The 17,743-nt window shown below is 47.9% G+C and overlaps 1 protein-coding gene and 1 long non-coding RNA gene across 21 annotated transcripts in view; one reads left to right on the top strand and one right to left on the bottom strand.

Annotated features, from left to right (window-relative positions):
* DNM1 (dynamin 1) overlaps nt 1-17,743 on the bottom strand; it is a 98,482-nt gene that overhangs the window by 20,049 nt on the left and 60,690 nt on the right. The window lies entirely within an intron of this gene.
* Nucleotides 11,905-12,972, top strand: LOC148111783 (uncharacterized). The gene is made up of 2 exons (XR_015730103.1): nt 11,905-12,085; nt 12,430-12,972. It is a non-coding gene; the product is annotated as an uncharacterized LOC148111783 (long non-coding RNA).

Here is a 17,743-nt window from a genome sequence, read left to right as displayed (position 1 = left end):
GATAACTGGGGTTTTGTAGCCAAAATAAAACACTTTTTCCTGGAAACCAAGGACATTCTAACATCCGGCCAGTTGTTCTGGTCCGCCAGCAGCCTGCAAAGCTGGCAGTGGAGTCAGCGGACAGTGAGGAGGCTGGGGAGGAACATGGGCCAGTCCTGGAGTCTGGGGAAGGTTCGGACAAGGGCTCTGTGTCGGAGGCAGAGATGGGGTCAGGGCCATCTGGGAGTGATGCATGGACTCCGCAGCCCCCAGAGTCGGACATCAGCGAGGCAGAGGAACAGGGGGAGCCTGTTCCTAGTGCGCGCATGTGCAGAGCTGCCAGAAGGCAGGAACAATTAAAACAAAAGGGGCGACTCAAGAGTAAGGCTTGGAGATGATTGGCCCCTCCCATAAGACATAAAGGAAGAGCAAAGGCACGTGGGCCTTTGCAGGAAGCAACGTTGTGGCGGTGGCGGTTTGTTCTTTGAAGCTCCGTTTTTGACTCCGTGTTTCCGTGTGGCCTTGCCAAGATAGTTGCCAATTAGGTCTTTGGCAGCGTGTCAAAAGAAGATAAAGGTGGGTGTTTACCAGCCTTATCCGAAGGACTGTGGCAGACTTCTGTTGGACTATTTATAAACTCTTGGTGATTCAGCACGTGCTGTGAATGAAAGGAATTCACAGCCGTTAAAATTTTTTAAAAAGGGGTTTTGGGACGAATTGTGTGCTTTTTACTATATCAGGAAGCTTAGGTCAGAACACAATGAGAGGAGGAGTGACGTTACCAGGACGGCACCTTGATTGGACCATGTGACTGATTGTTTGGGGAAGAGGAAATCCTTTTACTTTTAATTAGGGGAAAACCGCAGGAACCTTCAGAGTCGGTTTTCCCCAGAACTGTGCCAATATGAGATATCCAATAAAGCTATTCTTTGAAGAAGCTACTGTCAGCATTTTGATGCTGGCATAGAGAGCAGAGAGAGAGAGAGAGAGAGATAAGCTCTGAACTTTTGCCAGCTAAATCCCTTTGATGTCGAGTTGTCGTGGAAATGAAGGGGGGAGACATTCCTGAGAAATGACGAGGAAAAGAAGTCTGAAGAATGACTTGGAAGACAGCCAATGAGAAGCAGAGATTTGGGGATCGGAAAGGGAGGGATTGGGGGGCAAAAGGTCAGTCTTGTCCGCATCGAGTCATGATCTGGGGGCTGTGCTCAATTAAAGAAAAGATTTCCTTAAAGATTGGCAGTTTGGAAATTCATTTTATTTTGAGATAGCATCGAAGTCTGACACCTACAGTGTTTCCCCGAAAATAAGACATCCCCTGATAATAAGACCAATCGGGCTTTTGAGTGCATGTGCTAAAATAAGCCCTCCCTGAAAATAAGCCCTCCCCAAAAATATTTAAACGCATGTGCAGCCAGTCCCCGCTATTTCCTCTGGTTAGGGTTAGGGAGACAGAGCTGGAAATCAAGTAAGATGGCAAGAGGAGCCCCGTCTTGCTCCATGCACCCCAAAATAATAAGACCTCCCCGAAAATAAGGCCAAGCGCTTATTTCGGAGTTCAAAAAAGCATAAGAGAGTGTCTTATTTTCGGGAAAACATGGTACTTGCTTCTCAGGTTTAGTTGCCATGGATGTATTACGTGGAACCCTGACTCTTTCTTCTGATTAAGAGAATCCGAGCACTATTGCAAGTATCCTAAAGGGGGACCTCTTCTTCTACAAAGACCCTCCCGGACTCCAGGAATCAACTCTTGGCAGGGTGTTTTATGCATCACGGGCCTTGACTGGAAAAAATGAAGAGCTGCGGTTGCTCACAGCAGGAAAATGAATGGAACGAAGAAGAAAAACCACATAAGACGCCCAAACGAGTCTCAAGAGACTCCGTTCGGAATGGTGGCCCCCAGCTTAAGGTAGTCCTGCTGGCCATGAGCTTGTCTACTCCTCCATTAAAAAGCCTCCAAGTATGCCATGGCCCCAAAAAGAGGGCGTGCCCCCAAATCCGCCTTGATTGCATTTTAATTTTAAGAGTCACCAGGAATTTTCCCTTCTGCCGTTTTAAAAGATGCGACTTCTGCAACGGAAGCTCCCCAAAAAGAGAGCGTGAGCATGGAAAAATGGACGCCTTGTTTTGCTAAAACCCCCCCCCACCTCCTACTCCTCCCCAGAGTCAGGTTTCCAAGTCTCTTCCAGATCTTAGGGGCCGTGACCCCTTAAATCTTGGAAATGGGGCTGAGGGCTACGGAGCCTCTACTCCTAGAAGGGACCAGGCTGCTCTGGTCATCGTGGTGCATAGATCTGAAGCCCAAATATAAAATAATTTGATTAGTAGGAAGGACTTTACACCGAGGAGAATGCGTTACCGAGATGAGAAATCATACAGAAATACAAGAGAACCAAGACTTGAATAAAATGTACATTAAAAAAATGGTAATCGCTATTGCGGCCCGCCGGCGGCCAGCGGAGATGTGTCGGACAGTGAGGAGGTTGGGGAGGAACTTGGGCCAGTCCTGGGGGCTGGGGAAAGCTCGGACGAGGGCTCTGTGTTGGAGGCAGAGAGGGAAATAGACAGCAGCAAGGCAGAGGAACAGCTGGAGCCCATTTCCAGTGTGCGCATGCACAGAGCTGCCAGAAGACAAGAACGATTAAGAAAGCAGGGTCGACTCGGGAGTAAGGCCACACCTTGGAGATAATTGGCCCCTCCCAGAGGAGCGAACGGGACGTGGGCTTTTGCAGGAAGCAATTAGTTCATTTGATCAATTCAAGATTGGAAAGTTCTGTTCGTGACTCTAATAGACTCTGTACCCAGTTTTGCCTTGCCCTGCATTTGGAAATTGGCTCTCTGGCAGCGTTCCAAGTGAGATACGGTGGGTGTTGATAAACATTCCTTTGAAAGACTGTTTGCCAAAGCCTTCTTGACTGTGAATGACAGTAATTCACAGTCGTTTAAATAAAAGAGGTTTGGCCGGAATTAAGACATTGCTTCATGCTTTCTAAGGAAGCCTAGGTCAGAACAATTGCGTTGAACTGGAGGTTGGAAAGAGAAGGAAGACGGAGAAAGCAACTCGAGAGATTTGTCCAAAGCTATTTCCCTTATTTGCATCATCCAAAGATTTCTTCTGTCGTGGTTATCTCAAACAGTTTATCTCCCTCTCTAAGAGGACGGGGTGGGGGTTACGTCTTCCTCTCCCAGGACCAATCTGGTGGGCGTCTCCCTGCTCAGAAGCGTCTCCAAAACCCCAAACATTCAGCTGAGCTCCAACTTGGTCTGCCCCATGATTGAGAACCCAAATGAGGTGTTGCAAACTCATTTCACAGAAAATGAGGGTCCTCTAAAATCAGGGGGTCTCCAACCTTCACAACAGGAAGCAGATGTTGGAGCTAAGCAGCCATCATGAGAAAGAGTTGGCAAAACAGCCTGCTCAGTTCAAATTGGATCTGGCCAAGAAGGAGGCTCAGCAGAAGCACCTCACTGAGGACTAGGAGCATAGACTTTCCAAGCAGAGGGAAGACCTGCAGGAATGCAAGGCCAGATACCGGCGCCTGGAGGCTCAGCAGGCTGAGATGGTCAGCCAGTTCCAGGCCATGAGACAGTCCCACTGGAACGAGGCCCTCCAGCTCTTCGCCACCAGCGGCTCTTCCCTCCAGCCTTCGCCCAAAGCCCCACACCAGGAGGCTGAAGCAGACCCCAAGTCGGAATTTCTGCCCCCCTCCGACCCACACAAAAAGACCCCGAAGTGGGAGACTCTCTGCAGGAACACAAACGTTCATTGCACGCATCTGGCCCAGGGGCCGAAGTTTGAGGACTCCTGATTTAGTGCAATATAAAAAATGCAAATAATTTTTCTGAGGACCACCAAAATTTCTTATGGACCACCAGTGGTCCACGGACCTCCAGTTGGTGACCGCTGTTCCAGAAGACAAATGAAAGGAGTTTCTTCTCTGTTGAAAATGTTTTAACATCTTGGCTTTGTCAATTTTTTTTTCCCCCTCTGGGTTGGCAGCTAAGAGGTTGCATAAGCCAAGATCTGGGCTCCTGCCACCTCCTCCTCCTCTCTGCTTCTCATTTTCTGGAGGCCCAGAGGCGTCCTTCAAAATAACAGCAACGCTGGTATTTGGCTTCCCAGCCGGCCGACTTCCCATTTCGATTTTTTTTTTCCTCCTTCTTCTCCAAACTAAACATCGCGTCGCTGATTAATTCCAACCCTTTCCCAGCTTGCTTGCCCACCCAGCCGCCAGCGGGGTAACTCAGCGTCCGAAAGCTTCTTTCTAACAAATCGAGCCAACTCTGAGAAATTTGCAGACAGCAAAAGCCTCACGGAATTGCACCCAGTTGCTAATGGGGAAAAAGTCCATGAAGGCTTCGGTGTCCATCAACGCGTGTTTTTGTTTTTAAGAAATTCGCTCCTTTCCGGGCATTAAAACCCCACAGACAAACATGTCATCGCAAAGAAAAATCTCTCTGCATGTAGCCACTAAGAGTCAATCAAGACTTGATGGCGTGTAATCCATCCATTAATGCGGAAAACTAATGTCCAACATCTCAGGGGCTGCCCCAAAGAAGAGGGAGTCAAGCTATTCTCCAAAGCACCTGAAGGCAGGACAAAAGAAGCAACGGGTGGAAACTCATCAAGGAGAGAAGCAACCTAGAACTAAGGAGAAATTTCCTGACAGTGAGAACAATTAACCAGTGGAACAACTTGCCTCCAGAAGTTGTGAATGCTCCAACACTGGAAGTTTTTAAGAAGATGTTGGACAACCTTTTGTCTGAAATGGTCTAGGGCCGTCATGGCGAAACCTATGGCACGTTTGCCACAGGACTACTGCAATGCTCTCTACATGGGGCTCCCCTTGAGGGGCACCCGGAGGCTCCAACTGGTCCAGAATGCGGCCGCGCGGGTAGTTACGGGAGCTGCATGGCGCTCCCATACAACACGTCTCCTGCGTGAGCTGCACTGGCTCCCAGTGGTCTTCCGGGTGCGCTTCAAGGTGTTGGTTATCACCTTTAAAGCGCTCCATGGCATAGGACCTAGATATCTTTGAAACTGCCTGCTGCTACCGACGGCCTCCCATCGACCTGTGCGCTCCCACAGAGAGGGCCTCCTCGGGGTGCCATCAGCCAAACAATGTAGGCTGGTGACCCCCAGGGGGAGGGCCTTCTCTGTGGGGGCACCCACCCTCTGGAATCAGCTGCCCCCAGAGATAAGGAGAATCCAAGACCTCAGTGCCTTCCGTCGTGCCCTTAAAACTTTCTTTTTTCAGCAAGCCGGGCTGGCTTAACACTTTCAAATGTTTTTAATTGGTTTGTTATTGTTTTTTAATTACGGGGTCAAATTTATATATATCTTTTTAATAGTATTTTAATGTTTGTAGTTTATGTTTTTATTTGGCTGTACACAGCCCTGAGTCCTCAGGGAGAAGAGCGGTATATAAATTTGATATAAAATAAATAATAAATAAAATATTTGTGGGCACGCGAGCGTTACCCTAGCTGAGCTCCAGCACGTATGCGCATGCTGGCTAGCTGATTTTCGGGCCTTCTGGGCCCACCGGAAGTCAGCAAACGGGCTGTTTCTGGCCTCCGGGAGGGTGGGGAAGGCTGTTTTAGCCCTCCCCAGGCTCCTAGAAAGCCTCTGGAGACTGAGGAAGGTGAAAAATGGGCCTACCGGGCCCACCGAGCCATCACATGCCAAAAGTGGGGTGTGTGCGCATACATGTGGGGCAGGGCGCATAGAATTATGGGTGTGAACATGCGTGCGCGCAACCACCCCACACTCTCCTTGCTTTTGGCATGCGATGGTAAAAAGGTTACCATCACTGGTCTAGGGTTTCCTGCCTGAGCAGGAGATTGGACTAGAAGACCTCCAAGGTCCCTTCCGACTCCGTTATTCTAAAAAGTAACTGAGTGAGGGGTTTGACCTTATTTATTTATTATTTATTACATGTATTTATATGCCGCCATTCTCCCGAAGGACTCAGGGCGGCGAACACAAGTTAAGAAACAAGTGCAATAAAATCCCATTTTAAACCAAATAACTAATTAATAGTAAATAATAAAACCCGGAATCAGAGTCAGCCTATTTGTTTGAACAGCCAAGTCTTCAGGTCCCGACGGAAGGAGCGGAGATCAGGAGCCGTCCGGAGCTCGGTAGATAATTCATTCCAGAGGGTGGGAGCACCCACAGAGAACGCCCTACCCCTGGGCGCCGCCAGGCGACATTGGCTTGCCGTCGGAACCCTGAAGAGAGCGGCCCTATGTGAGCGAACAGGACGGTGAGAGGCAGGCAGGAGAAGGTCCTGCAAATATCCCGGACCTAAGTCATGAAGGGCCTTATAGGTGAGGACTAGCACCTTGAAGCGGACCCGGAGAACCACTGGTAACCAGTGCAGCTCACGCAGGAGGGGTGTTATATGGGAGTAACGAGGGGCTCCCGTAACAACCCGTGCGGCTGCATTCTGGATCAGCTGGAGTCTCCGGGTGCATCTCAGGGGCAGGCCCATGTAGAGGGAATTGCAGTAACCCAAGCGGGAAGTAACCAGGGCATGAGTGACTGTGCAAAGGTCATCTCGGTCCAGGAAAGGGCGCAACTGGCGCACCAGGCGAACCTATGCGAAGGGCCCCCTTATGCACAAAGCTTGGAAAAAGAAAGATTGTACAGGCATTTTATGTAGGTTTTTTTGGGTTGGGGGGGTTGCATCAGGGGTGAAATCTAAAATTTGTTACTGCCGGTTCTGTGGGCGTGGTTTGGTGTGTGGGGGGGGGTAATGTGACTGGGTGGGCGTGGCCAACTCTTTTTTTTTTAACTTTTAAAAGCATTTTTTCTACAACCTTAAGAGGTTGCAGGAAAAAGATGCTTTTAGAAGCCTCTGACAATCAGGCAACTCAGCTGGGATCGCCAGAGGCTTTTAAAGGCATTTTTTTTTCCTACAACCTCTTCCGCCCATCAAGCCACACCACACCACGCCCACCAAGCCACGCCCACAGAACCGGAAGTAAAAAAAAACGCTTCTAAAAACCCCGGTCTGATTTCGCACAACTAGGATTTCCTACAACTGGCTGCTCTCTTTTCCAAAACCTCCCTGTGCTCCATCACAAGAACGTGGCCTTCAAAACCTCTGTGAAGACACGCAGGTTTGGCCAAGAAGTCTGGACCACCCACTCAAGATCAAACTCTTGGGAATAGATTGGAGTGGAGTGGAATAGAATAGAATAGGGTAGGGTAGGGTAGGGTAGGGTAGGGTAGGGTAGGGTAGGGTAGGGTAGGTTTGGCCAAGAAGTCTGGACCACCCAATCAAGATCAAACTCTTGGGAATAGATTGGAGTGGAGTGGAGTGGAGTGGAATGGAATGGAATGGAATAGAATAGAATAGAATAGAATAGAATAGAATAGAATAGAATAGAGTAGAGTAGGGTAGGGTAGGGTAGGGTAGGGTAGGGTAGGGTAGGGTAGGGTAGGGTAGGTTTGGCCAAGAAGTCTGGACCACCAATCAAGATCAAACTCTTGGGAATAGGGTAGAGTGGAATGGAGTGGAGTGGAGTGGAGTGGAATAGAATAGAATAGAATAGAATAGAATAGAATAGGGTAGGGTAGGGTAGGGTAGGGTAGGGTAGGGTAGAATGGAAGGGAAGGAGAGGGGAGGGGAGGAGAGGAGAAGAAAAAAGAGGAGAAGAGAAGAAGAGAAGAGAAGAATAGAGTAGGGTAGGGTAGGGTAGAATGGAAGGGGAGGGGAGAGGAGAGGAGAGGAGAGGAGGAGAGAGAAGAGTAGAGTAGAGTAGAGTAGAATAGAATAGAATAGAATAGAATAGAATAGAATAGAATAGAGAGATGGAATGGAGTAGAGTAGAGTAGAATAGAATAGAATAGAATAGAATAGAATAGAATAGAATAGAATAGAATAGAATAGAATAGAATAGAATAGAATTCTTGATTGGCCAACTGTGATTGGACACACAAGGAATTTGTCTTTGTGCATCTGCTCTCAGTGTACATAAAAGCAAAGATTTTAAAAAACCACGTGGCCTTCAAAACATCAGCGAAGATACCCACGTTTGGTCTGGAACAGTAACAGAGTCGGAAGGGACCTTGGAGGTCATTTAGTCCAACCCCCTACTCGCTCAGAAGATCCATACTAGGGATTCGAACCGCCGAACTGCCGACCTTTCTGATCGACAAGCTCGGCCTCTTAACCACTGAGCCACCTAGTCTGGATTAAAACAGCTCAGGACAAACTCTTGAGACAAGGGGAATTGATTTCAAAAGTTTCAAGGTTGACCCGAAGCTGGTGAAGCTCTCAAACAGCTCCGCTATCAAGCTCGCCGTCTTTTTCTTTTTTTTAAGCTCCAGTGTCGCCATTCCAGTTTTGGGCACACCGAGGGGGGCCCCACACCCCCGTCCCCTCTCTGCAAACCCCCCTTGGCCCCTCCGGTCTCCCCTTTCAGCCCAGCCTGTTTTATATCAACGCTCTGACTTCATTTCCTAACAACGGAGGAGGAGACGAGAGAGAGCGACGGTTGCAAGCAAAGTTATGGAGGGGGGCCGGGGTTTTTCAAAGGAGCTGGCCGCCAGCCTTCTGCCCATGTGTTAGCAATCAGGCTGCATGTCTGTGGTGGGGCAGTCCCGCCAAGCATGGAGAGGGGTGGGAGAGAGTTTGCAGGCAGGATTAGGGCCAAGGAGAAGGGAGGAGACTTCCCCCCCTTCTTGGCCTAGGACCAAAAAGCCACACTTCATTTTTCATGCTACAGGAAGGCGTCCCAGCATTTGGAGGTTCTGAAAGTCACGATTTGGGCGAAGCGAGTTCTTGTCTCCAAGAGATTTGTGTCTCTCCAAGGACCGAAAAGAAACGAAAAGAAGAAGAAGGGACGTAACTTCTGGGCTCCTCCACGGTGCATTTGCGGAATACAAGAGGGGCTCCCGAGGCCAAAATGGACTTCCATCTATTCTACATTTCATATCTAAAGATCTTCTACGCAAGGAACGCCACCAGAGATAGGGTTCAGCAGGTTCTGACCAGTTCTGGAGACCCTTAGTGGAAATTTTGAATAATTCGGTGAACCGGTAGTAAAAATTCTGACTGGCTCCACCTCCGTCTATACTCTTTTTTTATTATTATTATTATTATTTTTTAAATTTGATTTATATGCCGCCCTTCTCCGAAGACTCAGGGCGGCTTACAATGCGCTAAGCAATAGCCTTCATCCTTTTGTATATTTATACAAAGTCAGCTTATTGCCCCCACAACTGGGTCCTCAATTTACCTACCTTAGAAAGGATGGAAGGCTGAGTCAACCTTGAGCCTTGGCAAGATTCGAACCCTGCAGTAATTGCAGGCAGCTGGTCTTAATAAGCTTAATAACAGGGTGCCTTAAACCCCTGTACTACCAAGGCTCTGCCTCCCCGAGTCCCAGCTGGTCGGGAGGAAATGGGGATTTTGCAGTAACCTTCCCCCGGAGTGGGGAGGGAATGTATATTTTACAGTTTCCTTCCCCTGCCATGCCCACCAAGCCACACCCATAGAACCGGTAGTAAAAAAATTTGAAACCCACCACCGAATGCCACCATATCTCATATCACATAGAGGTCTTTCCAGTTAGAATAAGGCCAAGTCCAATTCAGAAGAACTCTCCAGTTGGCCAAGGCAAGGCCAAGAGGCCACGTCAAGAGGTCCAGAAGTCTCCAGATTGAGCCTCCAGAAGTCGTTCCACTGATTAATTGTTCCTGACAGTGAGAACAATTAATCAGTAGAACGACTTGGCTCCAGAGGTAGTGGTTGCACCAACACTGGGGGTTTTTTAAAGAAGAGGTTGGACAACCATTTGTCTGAAATATCCAATATCTCAGGGGCTGCCCCAAAGAAGAGGGAGTCAAGCTATTCTCCAAAACACCTGAGGGCAGGACAAGAAGCAACGGGTGGAAACTCATCAAGGAGAGAAGCAATTTGGAACTAAGGAGGAATTTCCTGACAGTGAGAACAATTAACCAGTGGAATAGCTTGCCTCCAGAAGTTGTGAATGCTCCAACACTGGGAGTTTTTAAGAAGAGATTGGACAACCATTTGTCTGAAGTGGTGTCGGGTTTCCTGCCTAAGCAGGGGGTTGGACTAGAAGACCTCCAAGGTCCCTTCCAGATTCTATTCTATTCTATTCTATTCCATTCTACCCTACCCTATTCTATTCTATTCTATTCTATTCTATTCTATTCTATTCTATTCTACTCTACTCTACTCTACTCTACTCTACTCTACTCTACTCTACTCTACTCTACTCTACTCTACTCTAAAGAAATGATACAGGGTGTCCTGTCTCAGCAGAGGGTTGGACTAGAAAGTCTCCAAGGTCCCTCCCAACTTCAAGAAAACGTCAGCTGCTGCTTTCAGAAGATACCAGGGAGGGAGCCAAGAACGAGGTATAATAAGGATTGAGATCTTCATCGGGCTTTTGGAAAGCTGATAAACTGAGGTAGAAAAAAAACAAAACCAGGGAATTCCAACTCTCCAATTCCCTGTTTTGAAATTCTAAGCCGGATCATCTCCCTCCCGAGGAAGCCCAGGAGATTCTACAGCACCTCTGGTCCTTCCACAAAAGAGAACGAGTGACTCTGTGGGCCCAAGAGGAGGGGGGGGTCTCTGGAAGGGAAAGGCATCCCTCTCCGATTTATGGGAGGTTGCGAAATATAATGACCGCACTAAGAAGAAGAAAAAAAACACATCCACCCTTCTTGGATGCTGGTGGGTTGACTAGTTTTCTTCCCTTTCTCTGCAATGAGTCACTTACTCATGAGATGGATGACTATATAAAGTAGATAAATAAATACATAAATAAACGAGAAGAGCCGGATGAACGCGATGACTCTGAATCTGCTAGTACAATGTATCTGGACGGACTTATTCCTGGCCCAGAATAGGCGAGATGCCTGCTGGAAAGGCAAACCAGAACATTTTCAATGTTGGCCATCTTAGAGAAGGTCAACCCAACCTATGGGCCAAGCCAAAGCAAGGAGCCTTCTTAAGTGTGTCCTGGATGGACATGCCTTGCCCTCTTCCACGTGGCTTCAGGAAGGTCTTTCAGTTTGGGCGAGGAGAAAGTTAGATCTCATCTGAGAAAGCTCTCAACTGCTTGGTTGAGGGAATAAAGGAGATTACGTGTGAGCTACGCACGTTCTCCTGTTGTCACAAAAGCTACTGGGGAATCCAACAAAGTAAGTAAGTTATGGAAGGTTATCAGTCTGCTCTAAAGTTCTCCTCGCAAAATATTCCCCTGCGGTGGGAAACTTGTCGACACCCAGATGTTGCTCATGGAGGCCATGCTGACCTTCAACAGATCTATATTTCTGAACCGACTGGCCTCTTTCTTCTTCCTTCCCGTCCCAGCATGTTTCAATCTGCTAAACAGTCTTCCAATCCCACCTCCTCCGAAGTCATCAAGGAGCATTAAAAAAAAAAAAAAAGAATGCGAGGAGGAGGATGGAACCAGCCAGCAGTCCTCAAGCGGAGGGCAAGGGAACCGACGGCGGCATCCTTCCAGAGTCTCTTATTTATTTGGTTTCTTTTCCCATTTTTTTGGCTGATTGGCGCCCTCTCTTCTCCCCTCCTGGCCTCTCTCTCTCTCTCTCTCTCCCTGGCGCACGCTGTTGAGTCTGTGCATCACACATAAAGCCCCCTTTATCCCTGACAGCCTTGGAGAGGAAGCAGAGTGCATGGCCCAAGGAACATCTGGAAACACTACATGGAAGCTATGCACCAAAAAGGGGAGGACGACATCCCTCAAGGCTCCCTCCAAGGTGGGGAGGCTTTCTCTCTCCTCTCCCCCACCACCCTCCCACCACCCTACTCCACCAGACGGCTCTCGGTTCTTCTCGAACTCTGACCTTCTCGGCGATTGACAAGCTCCTCCTTGGAGGCAAGTAAGTCCTGCCACGTCAATTCAGGCAGAGAAACCGAGGAGAAGCAAGAGGGAAGGAAGGAGGGAGGGAGGGTGCGAAAGGCTGGAGGAAGGGAGGAGGCACGAGTGCGCCAGATGCTGGGGGTGGGGGCACTTGGGAGGCCACAAAGGAGGGGGAGGCAGATCGCTCGCGTGGTCGCCCAGAGGCGAACAGCACAGGCTACTGGCCAAGGTGGGTCAGCAAATCTTGTGGCCAGCTTGAGAACCGAACAGCGGGATCTCTTGACCGGCCCGCTTGAGATGCCAAGTGAAATGGGGTTCTTCGGGACAACCCCTCCTCCTCTCAAAATCCCCCCCCCAAACACCCCAAGGCTTTGGGGCAGGAGGGGGAAACCGTGATGTGGATGGTTGGGGGCCCAAAAGAATTGGCCAGAGACCAGGAATCTTGACGGTGCCCAAGAAACAGGTCTACCTTTGGGGACCCCGCCGCATCGTAATTGGCAATTTATTTATTTGCTTGTTTTATTGGAAGGATTTTTTTTAAAAAAATTGATTTGTCTGTTGCATTCTTCCTAGGAGCTTGGGTGGAGACGGAGGAAGAAGAAGAAGAAGGAAGAGGAGAAGGAGAAGAAGGAAGAGAAGAAGGAGGAGGAGAAGGAGAAGAAGGAGGAGGAGGAGGAGGAGAAGGAGAAGGAGAAGGAAGAGAAGGAGGAGGAGGAGGAGGAGGAGGAGGAGGAGGAGAAGAAGAAGAAGAAGAAGAAGAAGAAGAAGAAGAAGAAGAAGAAGAAGAAGAAGAAGAAGAAGAAGAAGAAGAAGAAGAAGAATCTAGAGAAGGAAGAGGGCTGAAGATCTCAAGAGCTGAAGATGCAAAGATCCACACACGTCTTCAAACTTCTTCATTGCCAAAGTAAGTCTTCATCATGGATACAAGATCTGATCTCTCTCTCTATCCCTTCTACCCCTTTTCTACCTCGCTAGGACTATTTTTGACACCTCTCTCTTTCTCCCCCTCCACCCACCCCTTGGTTTCTTGCAAAGAAGGGGTTGTGGTGGGGGAAGGAGAACCCAGCGCTCCCGTTCTCCGTCAAAAATCTGGACTGAGAAGATCCACTCCGTCTGCCCAGTGTTCGGACTACCTGTTCAGGACTACGAAATTGTACAGTAGTCTGCACATTGGTTAGGCTGGGCTGGGATATGCAGCAGCTTCTGGTGCCACCAAGCCAGGATGGGGGAGAAATGAGAAGTTGGTGTTGGCCAAGGAACACCACGGCTACATGTCGGCTTCCCCCAAAACCCCTGTCCTCCTGTCTCAAATTTGTCTCGTTGTCTTTCAACATTTGTTCCTCTCTTCTCTCTCTCTCTCTCTCTCTCTCCTGCCGTGTGGATTCTCCATTCCTCCAAAGCCAGGTCTCTCGAATCTCCTTTGAGCTCAACCTGAGATATATTGAGATAATCTTCTGGCTTATTCATATCGATAGAAGTAGAAGAACGTGGCCAAAGATTTGGGAGCTTTTCGGGATAGCAGGGGGAACGCCCTGGGAGGATCACGGCGATGTCGATGAAAATATCAAGGTTTCCCACCCCTTGCCTTTTTTCAAGAGACAACTGGACTTCTCGTTTGTTTTTTTTCTTTGAAGACGTTTCGCTTCTTATCCGAGAAGCTTCTTCAGCTCTGAAGAAGAAGAGCTGAAGCCAAGAGCCGAAGAAGCTTCTTGGAGGATGAAGCAAAATGTCTTCAAAGAACAACCAGAAAGTCTGAGGAAAAAAAGCACCTTTAGGACAACTATGACCTGGAGGGGACTTGAAAATCTCCATAGACATCGGTGGTGGTGGTGGGGGGTTTGTAAAAATTTAAAGATTAGAAGACGGAGGGACAGCACAAGAGGCGAGAGAGGAAGAGAGAAAGGGAGGAGGAAGGAGACGAAGGAGGCGGGGGGAAAAAAACACACAGAAAGACATATGGAGGATAATCCATGCGGTTGGGAAGAAGAGTTGAAAGCCAAAGAAAAAAAGAAAAAAGAAAATGTGGAATGGAAAAGGATGGGATCTGTTGACTCGTTTTGGTGGGTTGACTTGCATCACCCGGAGTCATGCGGTTGGAGAAGGAGACCATCAACGCCGCAGCTCCAGCTGAGCATCCTCCAAAAGAGCTGGATTGCTTGCGTGGGTAGTGAGCTGCGACGGTTTTCAAGGACGGACAAAGGAAGGGAAGCAGATTGGCGGGAGGGGAAACTTAAGGACAACTCTGTATTGCTCTTAACCGAGTCGACTTCAGGTCTACTTGGCTATCCCGAGCGAGGGAGGAGTGTAGGATGGGGGGGGTATCCATCCGAAGGGACCCACAGTTATTTTAATAAGAAGTCACTTTGCTATCTCTAGCATCTCTTATGCTTCTCGTTCTTTTATGGGTTGGGAGTAATGCAAGCTTTAACGCAAACAGCAAACAGGACTGTCTTAGAGGCCTCCATCTTCAAAGCTACAGTGAAATCTGCCGTCCTACCTAGAAGTATGAGAGGGAGAAGATCCCAAGTCCCATCAAGCTTGCATATCTTTGAAGGAAACATCTGCAGAAGGCACCTTCTCGTCGTGTGAGGCCAATGAAGCTAGACATCAATGTTAAGATAAAGGCAGCCCTCTTTATGGGCCTTTATCGACAAATCAGATTTCTGGTCCCCCTGTATCTAAGATCTTCAAGGTAGGTAGGACGGCAAGACGTCCCCTTGTTTTAATTTAAACAGGGAAATCTTCCCCTTAAAGATCTTCTCTCTCTTTAAAAAAGATAACAGAGACTAGAAAAGCCAAAAGAACCGAACCGGCATGGACTGAAAGGCTCTTGAGAACCTGGGGGAGAGAAATACGGGATGATTTGAGTGAACTTTGGTTTGACTTCTCTCTCTCTCTCTCTCTCTCTCTCTTTTTTTTATAATTGCCTGGAATAAATTGGATTTTGATTTCCCTTTTAAAAAAAAAAAAAGTGATTGGATATCCTTTAAATAATAGAAAGTGCGTTGGTCTTCTTTGAAACAAAACTGGGACAGATGTCTTTGATGTTCTGATTTCAAAATGATGCCCGCCTTGAAACGTTCCGTGATTGATTCATTTTTAATTTTAATTTTAACTTGGTAAGGCCACACTTGGAATCCTGCATTCAGTTTTGGTCGCCACGATGTAAAAAAGAGGTTGAGACTCTAGAAAGAGTGCAGAGAAGAGCAACAAAGAGGATTAGGGGACTGGAGGCTAAAACATATGAAGAACGGTTGCAGGAACTGGGTATGTCTACTTTGATGAAGAGAAGGACTAGGGGAGACATGATAGCAGTCTTCCAATATCTCAGGGGCTGCCCCAAAGAAGAGGGAGTCAAGCTATTCTCCAGAACACCTGAGGGCAGGACAAGAAGCAACGGGTGGAAACTCATCAAGGAGAGAAGCAACTTAGAACTAAGGAGGAATTTTCTGTCAGTTAGAACAATTACTCAGTGGAACAAATGGCCTCCAGAAGTTGTGAATGCTCCAACACTGGAAGTTTTTAAGAAGAGGTTGGATAACCATTTGTCTGAAATGGTGTAGGGTCTCCTACCTAAGCAGGGGGTTGGACTAGAAGACCTCCAAGGTCCCTTCCAACTGTTATTCTCTTCTCTTCTCTTCTCTTCTCTTCTCTTCTCTTCTCTTCTCTTCTCTTCTCTTCTCTTCTCTTCTCTTCTCTTCTAGTCCATTCCAGTCCATTCTATTCCATTCTACCCTACCCTATTATTTCTATTCTATTCTATTCTATTCTATTCTATTCTATTCTATTCTATTCTATTCTATTCTATTCTATTCTATTCTACTCTACTCTACTCTACTCTACTCTACTCTACTTTATTCATCAATAGATTTAATCAATAGATTTTTAAAATCTAGAATAATGAAAAGCCCTGGTTTTTTAAAAAAAGGCACACGCAATCAGGTTTCAGAGGTTTTGACGGGCATTCCTAGAGTGGCCTCACTGTCAAAGCGGAGGAGAAACAAAGTCCAAAATATTTAACAGGCCGGTAAGTTGGTTGCTTCTCCTCTTCTATCACAAATCGTATACGAGCCTACCCAGAAATAAGTCTCTTTCAGTTCAACGGAGCCTTAATCCCAGAAGATAAAATGGATGCTCTTGTTTAGGATATGACTAAGAGGTGGGTTCCTTTTCAAGTTAACCTCACAAGAGATCTCCTGGACCTTAGCAAAGACCAACCTTCTGGATCACCAAAACCCATCAGTGGAACAAGATGGCATTCGTATTCCTGTCCGTCTCTCCCAGCGGCTGCTCTTCAAGAGGACTCCTCCACCCCTGATAAGACCCCAGAATCATAACCAACTTCTCTCTCTCTATTTGAAATCCCTCACACCCCTCCTTCCAGTTATCCTTTTTCCCTCCCGACCCATCATCTTGCTTTTCTGTGTGTTGAAGACCATCAAGAACAAGAACAATAAAAATAGCGATTGAGATCTGTTAGATGTCCTAACTTTATAACACGGTCCTCTGCATTTCCTAAAATCGTGCAATTCCCCGCTGCAAGGAAGGGCTTTTCTGTTATTTATTAAATTTCTATGTCTTCCTACTTTGGAAACTTACATTTATTTCCAAACGTAAAAACCCAGGAGGCCTAGCCGTCAAAGCTACATTTTTCCAACTCTCCCGAGTACAACTTTCAAAGACTGAACCATCAAACCATGCGTAACCCAGGGGTGAAATCCATATTTTTTTTACTACCGGTTCTGTGGGCGTGGCTTGGTGGGCGTGGCAGGGGAAGGATACTGCAAAATCTCCATTCCCTCCCCACTCCAGGGGAAAGGATACTGCAAAATCCCCATTCCCACTCCATTCCAGGGTAAGGATACTACAAAATCCCCATTCCCACCCCACTCCAGGGGAAAGGATGCTGCAAAATCCCCATTCCCACCCTACTCCAGGGGAAGGATGCTGCAAAATCTCCATTCCCTCCCCACTCCAGGGGGAAGGATGCTGCAAAATCCCCATTCCCACCCCACTCCAGGGGAAAGGATGCTGCAAAAGCTCCATTCCCTCCCCACTCCAGGGGAAAGGATACTGAAAAATCTCCATTCCTACCCCACTCCAGGGGAAGGATACTGCAAAATCTCCATTCCCTCCCCACTCCAGGGGAAAAGATGCTGCAAAATCTCCATTCCCTCCCCACTCCAGGGGAAGGATACTGCAAAATCCCCATTCCCACCCCACTCCAGGGGAAGGCTCCTGCCAAATCTCCATTCCCTCCCCGCTCCTGGGGGAAGGATACTGCAAAATCTCCATTCCCTCCCCACTCTGGGGCCAGCCAGAGGTGGTATTTGCCGGTTCTCCGAACTGCTCAAAATTTCCCCTACCGGTTCTCCAGAACCTGCTGGATTTCACCCCTGATACAGGATTTCTTGCCTGCGCAGGAGGTTGGACTAGAAGACCTCCAAGGTCCCTTCTAATTCCGTTATTCTGTTAAGAGAGATCATAACCACGGGCATACCTTCACCTTGAAAGCAAGCTCCCCTCTGGTAATTCAGGCCCCTGGGGAGGGGCAGTGAAACCCACCCCCCAACCCATTTATATCTCCAAACCATGAATAGATTTCAGCTGGCTGGGAATCTGAGCCTTAAGGAAGGCATTTCTCACTGCAAACCCCTAAAATCATGGGGGGGGGGAGAGGGCAGATCAACCCTACCATGGGCTGCCCACAAATCAAACCTCTTGGAGAAAGGAGGGGGGGCGGTAAAGAAAACAGAAATAATTCCAAAAATAAGATGGGTTTTGGATCCAGGGGTTGAGCGGGGAGTCATTTTTCCACCCCCACATGGTTCTAACTTCTCCTCCGCGGGGAAAGAAAATCCTTCCACGTCCTGTCTGGGATCAATTA

This window comes from Pantherophis guttatus, chromosome 16 (assembly GCF_059756535.1).
Source record: "Pantherophis guttatus breed Tessera chromosome 16, ASM5975653v1, whole genome shotgun sequence".
NCBI lineage: Eukaryota > Metazoa > Chordata > Lepidosauria > Squamata > Colubridae > Pantherophis > Pantherophis guttatus.
Note: the sequence above shows the minus strand (reverse complement) of the source record. Positions and strands in the feature narration are given on the sequence as shown.